At 48.6% G+C, this 8,968-nt stretch overlaps 1 non-coding gene across 1 annotated transcript; it reads right to left on the bottom strand.

Annotated features, from left to right (window-relative positions):
• Positions 1–4,689: 4,689 nt before the first annotated feature.
• Positions 4,690–4,762, bottom strand: TRNAQ-CUG (transfer RNA glutamine (anticodon CUG)). The gene has a single exon. It is a non-coding gene; the product is annotated as a tRNA-Gln (tRNA).
• Between the last annotated feature and the right edge of the window lie 4,206 nt (positions 4,763–8,968).

Here is an 8,968-nt window from a genome sequence, read left to right as displayed (position 1 = left end):
AGGGGGCACAGGTTTGATCCCTGGTTGGGGAACTAAGATTCTGCATGCCACGTGGCCATAAATAAATAAATAAATAAATAGAGACTCCACTTCCCACCAACATATTTATAAATAAAAATAGAACAGAGAAAACCATAATTCAAAAAAACACATGCATCCCAGTGTTCATAGCAGCACTGTTTACAATACCCAGGACAGGGAAGCAACCTAAACGTCCATTAGCAGAGGAATGGATAAAGAAGATGTGTACATACATACAATGGAATATTACTCAGCCATAAAAAGGAATGAAATTGGGTCATTTGTAGAGATGTGAATGGACCTAGAGAGTGTCATACAGAATGAAGTAAGTCAGAAAGAGAAAAACAAATATTGTATAATAAAGCATATAAGTGGAATCTAGAAAAATGGTATAGATGATCTTATATGAAAAGCGGAAATAGAGACACAGATGTAGAGAACAAATGTATGGATACCAAGGGGGAAAGGGGTGGGGTGGGAGGAATTGGGAGACTGGTATTGACACATATACATTATTGATACTATGTATAAAATAGACAACTGATGGGAACATACCGTATAGCTCAGGGAACTCTACGTAATGCACTGTGGTAACCTAAATGGGAGGGAAGTCCAAAAGGAAGGGGATACCTGTATGTGTATGGCTGATCCATTTTGTTGTGCAGTGGAGGCTAACACAACATTGTAAAGCAACCATACTCCAATAAAAATCAAAAAAAAATCTAAAGAGATATAACCAAATGCAATGCATGAACCTTGGTTGAATTTTAAATTGGAGGAAAATCATATGAGACATTTTTGTAAAAAATGGGGGAACTTGACTTCATATATTAGATGGCATTATGGAATTATTGTCAGATTTCTTAGGTGTGATAACAGTATTGTGGTTATATAGTAAAATGTCCATTTAGGTGATGCATACAGAAATAAAGAATAAAATATCATAACGTATATGACTTTAAAATTGTTTAGTAAAAAGAGAGAGAGAGGGCTTCCCTGGTGGCGCAGTGGTTGGGAGTCCGCCTGCCGATGCGGGGTACACGGGTTCGTGCCCCGGTCCGGGAAGATCCCACATTGCCGCGGAGCGGCTAGGCCCGTGAGCCATGGCCGCTGGGCCTGCGCGTCCGGAGCCTGTGCTCCGCAACGGGAGAGGCCATAATGGTGAGAGGCCCGCGTACTGCAAAAAAAAAAAAAAAAAAAAAAAAAATGTTCTTCGTCCTATGTCCAAGTTTCTGAACATTTGTGAGTTTTTAAAATAAAATTTGAGGGAAAAAAAAGAAAAAATTATTGGAAACTTTCTTTAAAGTTGGCTCATTATATTTTTTGTCCTGAAACTATCTGGTAAATCTAATTTAAATGCAATTTTATTTAATGACTAGTGTTGATATTATGATTCATCACTCATTTACTTAATTAGCACTTGACTTTATGTACCCAAAATGTCCAATTTGCACACTGATATTTTTTCAATTAAATAAAATTATGTTTTGGGAAGAAAAATAATAAAAATAAAAATAAAATAACATTTAACCAACGGTAACTATGATTTTAATTTGTGTTTCCTAGATGAATAGGGATGCTGAGCATCTTTTCATATGCATGTTGGCCATTTCTATATTTTCTTTTGTGAAGTGTCTGTTCAGGTCTTTTGCCCACTTTTAAGATTGTGAGGTTTTTTAAAAAAATTATTCAGTTGAAGGAGTTCTTTTATATTCTGTATACCTGTCCTTTGGACTTTAAATATTTTCTTCCACTCTGTAGCTTGCCTTTTTATTGTATCTATAGATGGTATCTGTTAAGAAGCAGGTGCTTTGATGAAGTAGTCTTTCAAGTTTTTCTTTTATAGCTTGTGGTTTGTGCCTTGTGTCAGGTAAGAAATCTTGATACATGATCACATTTGTTAGTTTTCGGCTGCTTTCCGTTTTTTGGTGTTGCTTTTTTCTTTTTGATGTACTTCCTTTTTAGTTAGTAAAAATAATGATATGGTTCCAAAGTCAAACCTATAAACAAGGTATATTTAGAGAGGACCTGCTTCCACTCTCAACATTAACCTTTTCAGTTCCTAAATAATCCTTCTTTTATTTCTTCTTGGAAATTATTTATCTCCCTCCCCGTTTCCTGACATTAAAAGTAGGGCTATATAGGGACTTCCCTGGTGGTCCAGTGGTTAGGATTCGTCACGCCCACTGCAGGGACCCGGGTTCGATCCCTGGTCAGGGATCTTACAAGCCACACGGCAAGGCCAAAAAAAAAAAAAAAAAAAAAAGTAGTACTATATATACATATACACACATATCTTCTTGTTTGTTATTGGACAGTATATCCAAAAAGAGACTGTTCCATAGTAATATATGGAGATTTTCCTCTTTTTTCCCTTTTCCCCCTTCTTTCCTCCCTTTATTTTTGGTAGCTGCAGAGTCACTATATGGATGGACATTTGGGTTATTTCTAGTTTTTTGTTGCTGCCTTGTGCCTACCTCACCTGATATTTTTGCTAGTCTACCTTTAGGATGGATTTCTAGAAATAGTACGGCAGGGTCAAAGGGTCCCCCATCTGTAACTCTGCTAGGTATCACCAAATCCCCCTTCTAGTGCTTGTATAGGAAAGCCTGTTCCTGCCCAGACTTGCCATAACTTTTGGTTTCTGCCAATCTGATAGGAGCAGGGCTATCTTGGACTATCTTGGATGTTCCCCAGTGTCTGCAGGCGTAATGAGAAGCCATGAAGTATACAGGTTAAGCGCACAGACCTCACTTCGTGCCTTTGTTCGCACAAACCCTGGCTTTGCCCTTCCTGGCTGTGACCCCAGGTGTAGCACGGAGCCAGCCCCAGCGCGGAGGCTGCCCTCTACAGTCGGGATCATCTCTTCTGGCTGTTTCAGGCCACCGATCATTTCACAATAAAAATGCTGGCTTTACTCCCTGGCCCGAACCGATTACCTGGGTTATGGCATTTGATCCCATAACAGCCCTATAAGGCAGCTATCGTATCCCCATGTTACAGGTAGGGAAACCAGGGGATGGAGGGTTAGAAAGAGTTAGGGCTTTGCCCAAACTCACAGCTAGACAAGCAGGAGAGGCAGCTGGACTTGTGAGGCAACACATAAACTCGCACATGTGTGTACATGCATGTACCTGCATGTCCATGTGTGCATACACGCCTGTGTGTTTATCCACACACCTGTGTGCATGTACTCATATACATGTGTATGTATGTACCTGTATCTCTGTGTATATACGCGTGTATACATATACAGTTAAGTCCCTACATACGAACGAGTTCCGTTGCGAGAGCATGTTTGTAAGTCCAGTTTGTTCGTAAGTCCAACGAAGCGAGCCTAGGTACCTAACTAACACAATCGGCTATATAGTACTGTACTGTAATAGGTTTATAATACTTTTTTTTTTTTTTTTTTTTGCGGTACGTGGGCCTCTCACTGTTGTGGCCTCTCCCGTTGCGGAGCACAGGCTCCGGATGCACAGGCTCAGCGGCCATGGCTCACGGGCCCAGCCGCTCCGCGGCATGTGGGATCTTCCCAGACCGGGGCACGAACCCATGTCCCCTGCATTGGCAGGCGGACTCTCAACCACTGCACCACCAGGGAAGCCCGGGACCAGACTTTTAACATGGGGTCCCTTTGAGGCCATTTGTGGCTCCTGCTTCCCTCCCCTGTTCTGCGTTCCAGTCACCCACAACCAAGAGTGGCCCGTTCACCCATTCACCCATGTGTCCAGACTCTTCCCCTGGCCTCTGGAAGGCCCTGCCTGCCCCCTTCTCTCTCCACCTATTCCTTCCAGCCCCATCGCTCACTCCTGGGTCTCTGTCACTTTCCCCAGGCCCTGGTGCCCCCAGGGCCTGGCGGGGACAGGTGAGTTTATGGGAGCTGGGATGGGGGAGCAAATCTCAAATCTCTGTGCCCAATTCCCAACAAGAGGTTTAATCCTTAGAATTCCTTCATGGCTACAGCACAGTAGCTTTTCTGTACTGCAAAGGCCGCTGTGCAGGAATTTGGCTAATGCAGGAATTTTGGCACTAGCTGCAGGACAGGAAGCCTCGGTTTCCACATCCAAACAGGGACCCATCTTAACAAGATTTTTAGGATTTAAAAGGCCCCAAGTTGCAGGACAGGAATAGAGACGCAGATGTAGAGAATGGACTTGAGGATATGGGGAGGGGGAAGGGTAAGCTGTGACAAAGTGAGAGAGTGGTATTGACATATATACACTACCAAACGTAAAATAGCTAGCTAGTAGGAAGCAGCCGCGCATAGCACAAGGAGATCAGCTCCGTGCTTTGTGACCACCTAGAGGGGTGGGATAGGGAGGGTGGGAGGGAGATGCAAGAGGGAGGAAATATGGGGATATATGTATATGTACAGCTGATTCACTTTGTTATAAAGCAGAAACTAACACACCATTGTAAAGCAATTACACTCCAATAAAGATGTTAAAAAAAAAAAGGCCCCAAGTTGGCTTCTGAGCAGGATCCCTCCTGGGTACCATGTGGTCTGCCTGGGGGTGAGGCTGGGCACAGGATGGGCTAAAGGGCACACGAAGGGATTTTTTTTTTTTTTAATAATTTTTATCATGGGGCATTTCCCTTTGCTGTCTTTATCTTTAAAAAAATTTTTTTTTTCCTTTGGCCGTGACGCAGCTTATGGGATTTTACTTCCCCGACCAGGGATTGAACCTGGGCCCTCAGCAGTCAGAGCCTGGAGTCCTAACCACTGGACCACCAAGGAATTCCCCAAAGGAATTTTTTTTTACTTTGCAAAATACAACAAATATTATTCCCTCATCTTTTCAATGAAAAGGAATTTCCTAGAGAAGGGGCAGAGAAGTGGGAGAATTAAGAGGCAGAGAAGAAACAGTATAGCACTGACCTACATTTTATTCACTAAACCGTGGCAGCTGCTTCTGTTTTGTTTATCACCACCCGGGAGGACAGTACGGAAGCCGAGGCCTGAGAGATGGCTGGTCTGCGTCCAGTAACTGGATGGGCAGCCGGAAACTAGGGTCGGCCTGCCCGGCAGCCTTCAGGTGGTCAGACCTGCTGCTGCGACGGCGCTGGCAGGGTGTGTCCCACCAGCCGGGGGAAAGGACCAGTCCGGGGACAGATTTCTCCAGATCTGAATGTCAGCCCCCAGAAGATGCCAGCAGCTGCCCCTCCACCCTGCCCCCATCCCCAGAGATGCCCCAGAGAACCGAGTGGGGCACTGACTCCTGAGGGGTGGTGCTAGCTAGCTGCAGGACGGGAAGCCTTGGTTTCCACATCCAAACAGGGACCCACCTTAAGATTTTTAGGGTTAGAAGATGAAGCGTCTGACATAAACTAGGCATCCTGGGAACCAACTTCTCATTTGTAATAAATCAGAATGGGGCTCCAAGTGGACCCGTGTCGACAAGGCAGGTGGCCACCCATCTAGGTCCCAAGTGTACTGATGGAAAGGGAGGTCAGGCGGGCCCACTGGCCACCACTCCCCAGAGGACAAGGTCTTGACCTGGGACTTGGCCAATCTGCAGGTTGGAGGACCACAGCCCTGCAGAGGCACCCAGGCCAGGCGGGCAACGGTCATGGGGCCTGGATGGCCCTGCCAGAACCGGAACAGGACCCGGACACGCCTGCAGAGCTCCAGCCCGGAGTCTGATTCTGCGCCTGCCAGGCTACTTGCCGGGTTTGACCTGGATTCCCAGAGAGGTCCACAGGCAGGAATATTCAGTGGCATGGCAAACGCAGTGCTGGCTCTGTGGGTGGTGTCCTGGGCCCTCCTCTACCGGCCTTTGTTCACCGTGGTCCATGCGCCGTCCACGAGGTCCGGCCCAGCTCCCCAGCAGCCCTCTGCAAGCCCACAAAGCCACCCCAGGCCACTCTGACTTAGACTGCCCAGCGTCAGGAGAGACACTTGCCAACGTTCAAAAAAAATCCCGATTTTTGGCTTCTCTTGAAAACTGCGACGGTCCAGCGGCACAGGTCCCTGGTTCGGCAGATGTCGGGCTGTCCCCTTGGCCCGGCCAGTTTCCATCATCCCAGGGCCTCCTCCTTCACTGCTTTGTACAACTTGACCTAAACCACCATTCCCATTTCGTAGCCTTGACGTCTGAGGCCTTGGTTCTGAGTCCCGAGACCTCACTGTAGACTCAGGCTGGGGCGCGTGGGACCGCAGCCCCATTCTCTGAGGCTACCCCACGCTTCTGCTCTGTCTGCACCAACCTCTGGCGCTCGCCAGGAGGGCCCAGGGCTCCGGGGGAGGTGGCCACCCTGTCCCCCTCTCCCGCAGCTCTCATCTCAAAGTGGGGGGCCCCTCCTTCCAGCAGGGAGGCCGGCTCGAATACCTGAAAAGAGGGAGCAGTGAATGTGGGTCTCAAAGCCAGCTCTGCACTCAGCAGAGGCCCCGAGAGCCCAGCCTGACAGATTAACTCAGAATCCCTGTCCTGGTCACTCGGGGTGGCCCGGATGCCTCACTGCCAGCCGCATGCGGTGAGCTCATCGGTGACAGCCACTACAGGACCACTGCCCGCCTGACCTGAGACACAGAACAGCTCCGCCGCGCCCCCTCCAGGAGTGGACTGGGGGGTGTGATAAGGCTGCAGGCAGGGCGCTGGGGACACCTCCCGCTGTTTCCAGCCTGGAGCAAGGCTGGGCAGGGTGGCCAGAGGCGAGGAGGCGTCACAAGGCCGGGAGGGCACACAGGGGCCTGGCCGGACCGTCACCCTCTACCACCTGCCCGCCTGTGAAGGGGTGAAATGAACCAGCCCCCCAGCAGCAGCCCTGACCCTCTGCGGCACTGGGTCTGAACGGACGAGGGCGCCTCCTCTGTACCGGTGGGAAGGGGGCAGGATTCGGCTTCAGGGGGGCTGAGTGTGGGTTCTCTCTCCCAACGTCTTATGACGAACTCAGAACATCCATCATACTGGGCAGGATCATGCCGTGAACCCCCATCCCTGGATCTATCCATCAACAACGGTGCCTGCCCCTCGCGTGGGTCAGTGGCCCCTTAAAGCTGCGATGAGCTGCGACCCTGTGTCTGAACAGCTCAGCCCGCCCCCTCCAAGGCCGCCGGAGGCCCAGGTTCCAGGCCTCACAGAATGAGCGTTTTATGTATCATATGTTAACTCGACAGCTCGAGGGAGCTGATCACTGTAAAGACACACAAAGCGAGGGAAATGTGGTTGGAACGCCTGAGCCACATGTGGCAATTTAAAATTAAATCAGTGAAAACTCACTCTCTCTGCTACTTTAGCCACGTTTCAGGTGCTCAGCGGACACCTGGGGCTCGCGGCTCCCTCACTGGGCAGGGCCGACGGAGGACCCCCCACCCCAACGGCGGACATTCTATCGGGCAGTGAGCGGTCAGAACAAAAAGGCCGAGAGTGGCAAAAATGCCACAGCATCACCCACCCCCAAACGGGGGATCTACAGTTCCGTCTTGACATCTGAAATGTATGTTTGCAAATGCAGTTTGCTCTTACTTTCTAAAATGAGACCCTTTCTCCCAGCTTGCTGCTGCTGGTACAGTCATGACGAACCCAAGCCCCTCTTCAACGTTACCCTGTGGTTCTGGGGGCCTGAGGGGAAGACGCACCAGTCTTAGGGTCCAGAGCGAGCCGTGTGAAAGGCGGTCCTCTTCAGGTTGCACCCCTCCCACCATCCCCATCAGCTTTATGAACTCGGACTCAAGGCCGTAAGTGGGAGGGAATGGAAGAGTAAATCGCACGTGCTACCTGCTGACCATCCACGTTATGAAAAGGCCTTTGGGAAAAGCCATTTAATAACTCGACAATAAGTTTCCTTGACTTAAGACTATAATCAACCCTCAGCCAAAACCAAAACCTAAAAGAAATCAATACTTTAATGTTCGAAGTCGAGCACCCGGAGAATGACTTTCCGCGGGAGGGTGGGGCGGGTGGCGCTATGGTCACCGTGGGCACCTGGGCAGGAAGTACCCGCCAGGTGGTGAGCAGCCCAGGGACACAGTGCGCCAGGCGCGGGATGCAAGGCCACCTCCCCTGGGCCACGCCTTCCACCATTTCAGTATTTCTGGTCATCTTATTGTACTTGGTTCCTGCCCGGAAAAACTTTTTCTTAAGCTTAAATGGGATGAATCAGAGGCAAAAACAAACCCCCACCCCCCCCGCCAGAAAACCTCATTATAAAGGAATAGGTTCCCCAGGCCTATTTGCAGGGAGAGCAGAAATCTCCCTCAACTTCCACGTCACTCACTGAGTTATAATTTTTATAGAAAATTTTATTCAACATACAACATTTTCCAGCAAAAAGGCAATATACAGGAAGAGTCGGTGCACACTGCTGCTACAGAAACAAACGAAAAATACTGGAAAAGGATGAAAAGTAAGTGTCATCTGCTGATTCTATTTTACTGCACTCAAAACTAGACACGCAGCTGGCGCCAGCTCCAAAGGAAAAGGCCGGACTGAAAGAAAACTACACACAATGAATATCAACATCAGTGAAAGTCACTTAGATTCACCCAACAAAATGCCACCTCCTCCCAGTGGTAAATTGTACATGTTCATTCATTAAATATACAATTTCAATTTTCCTTTTTTTTTTCTTTTTTCTTTAGCTTTTTTATACAAAGTCAACAGCTTGCTAACACCAGTGGGCATGCCCTCTTTGCTAAAAGGCCCTCCTTTCTTGGTTCCGCCTGTCCCGTTTTAAGGAGACAGGTCTATTTGTAATTTTCCACCTGCTCGAATGAACTCTTGAGGTCGTTGGGTTTGCCGAGAGGCAGCACAGCACGCCTTAACTGTACTGAGCAGCGTCTTCAATTTAATAAAAAGACCCCCGAAGTGTCTGTCAGGCCTGTATTCAGTGCATCCACTCTGCAAACGGGCTGCAGGACAGCGGTGGCTGACGGAAGGGAGACGAGTTTATTAAAAAGACCCAGGCAGCTGGGGAGACCGAGGAAGGGGCGACAATACACGAG

Source organism: Delphinapterus leucas, chromosome 15 (genome assembly GCF_059928025.1).
Source record: "Delphinapterus leucas isolate spDelLeu-1000000601 "Yukka" chromosome 15, BTC_Dleu_Yukka2, whole genome shotgun sequence".
Taxonomy (NCBI): domain Eukaryota; kingdom Metazoa; phylum Chordata; class Mammalia; order Artiodactyla; family Monodontidae; genus Delphinapterus; species Delphinapterus leucas.
This window is presented reverse-complemented; position numbering and strand designations above follow the sequence as displayed.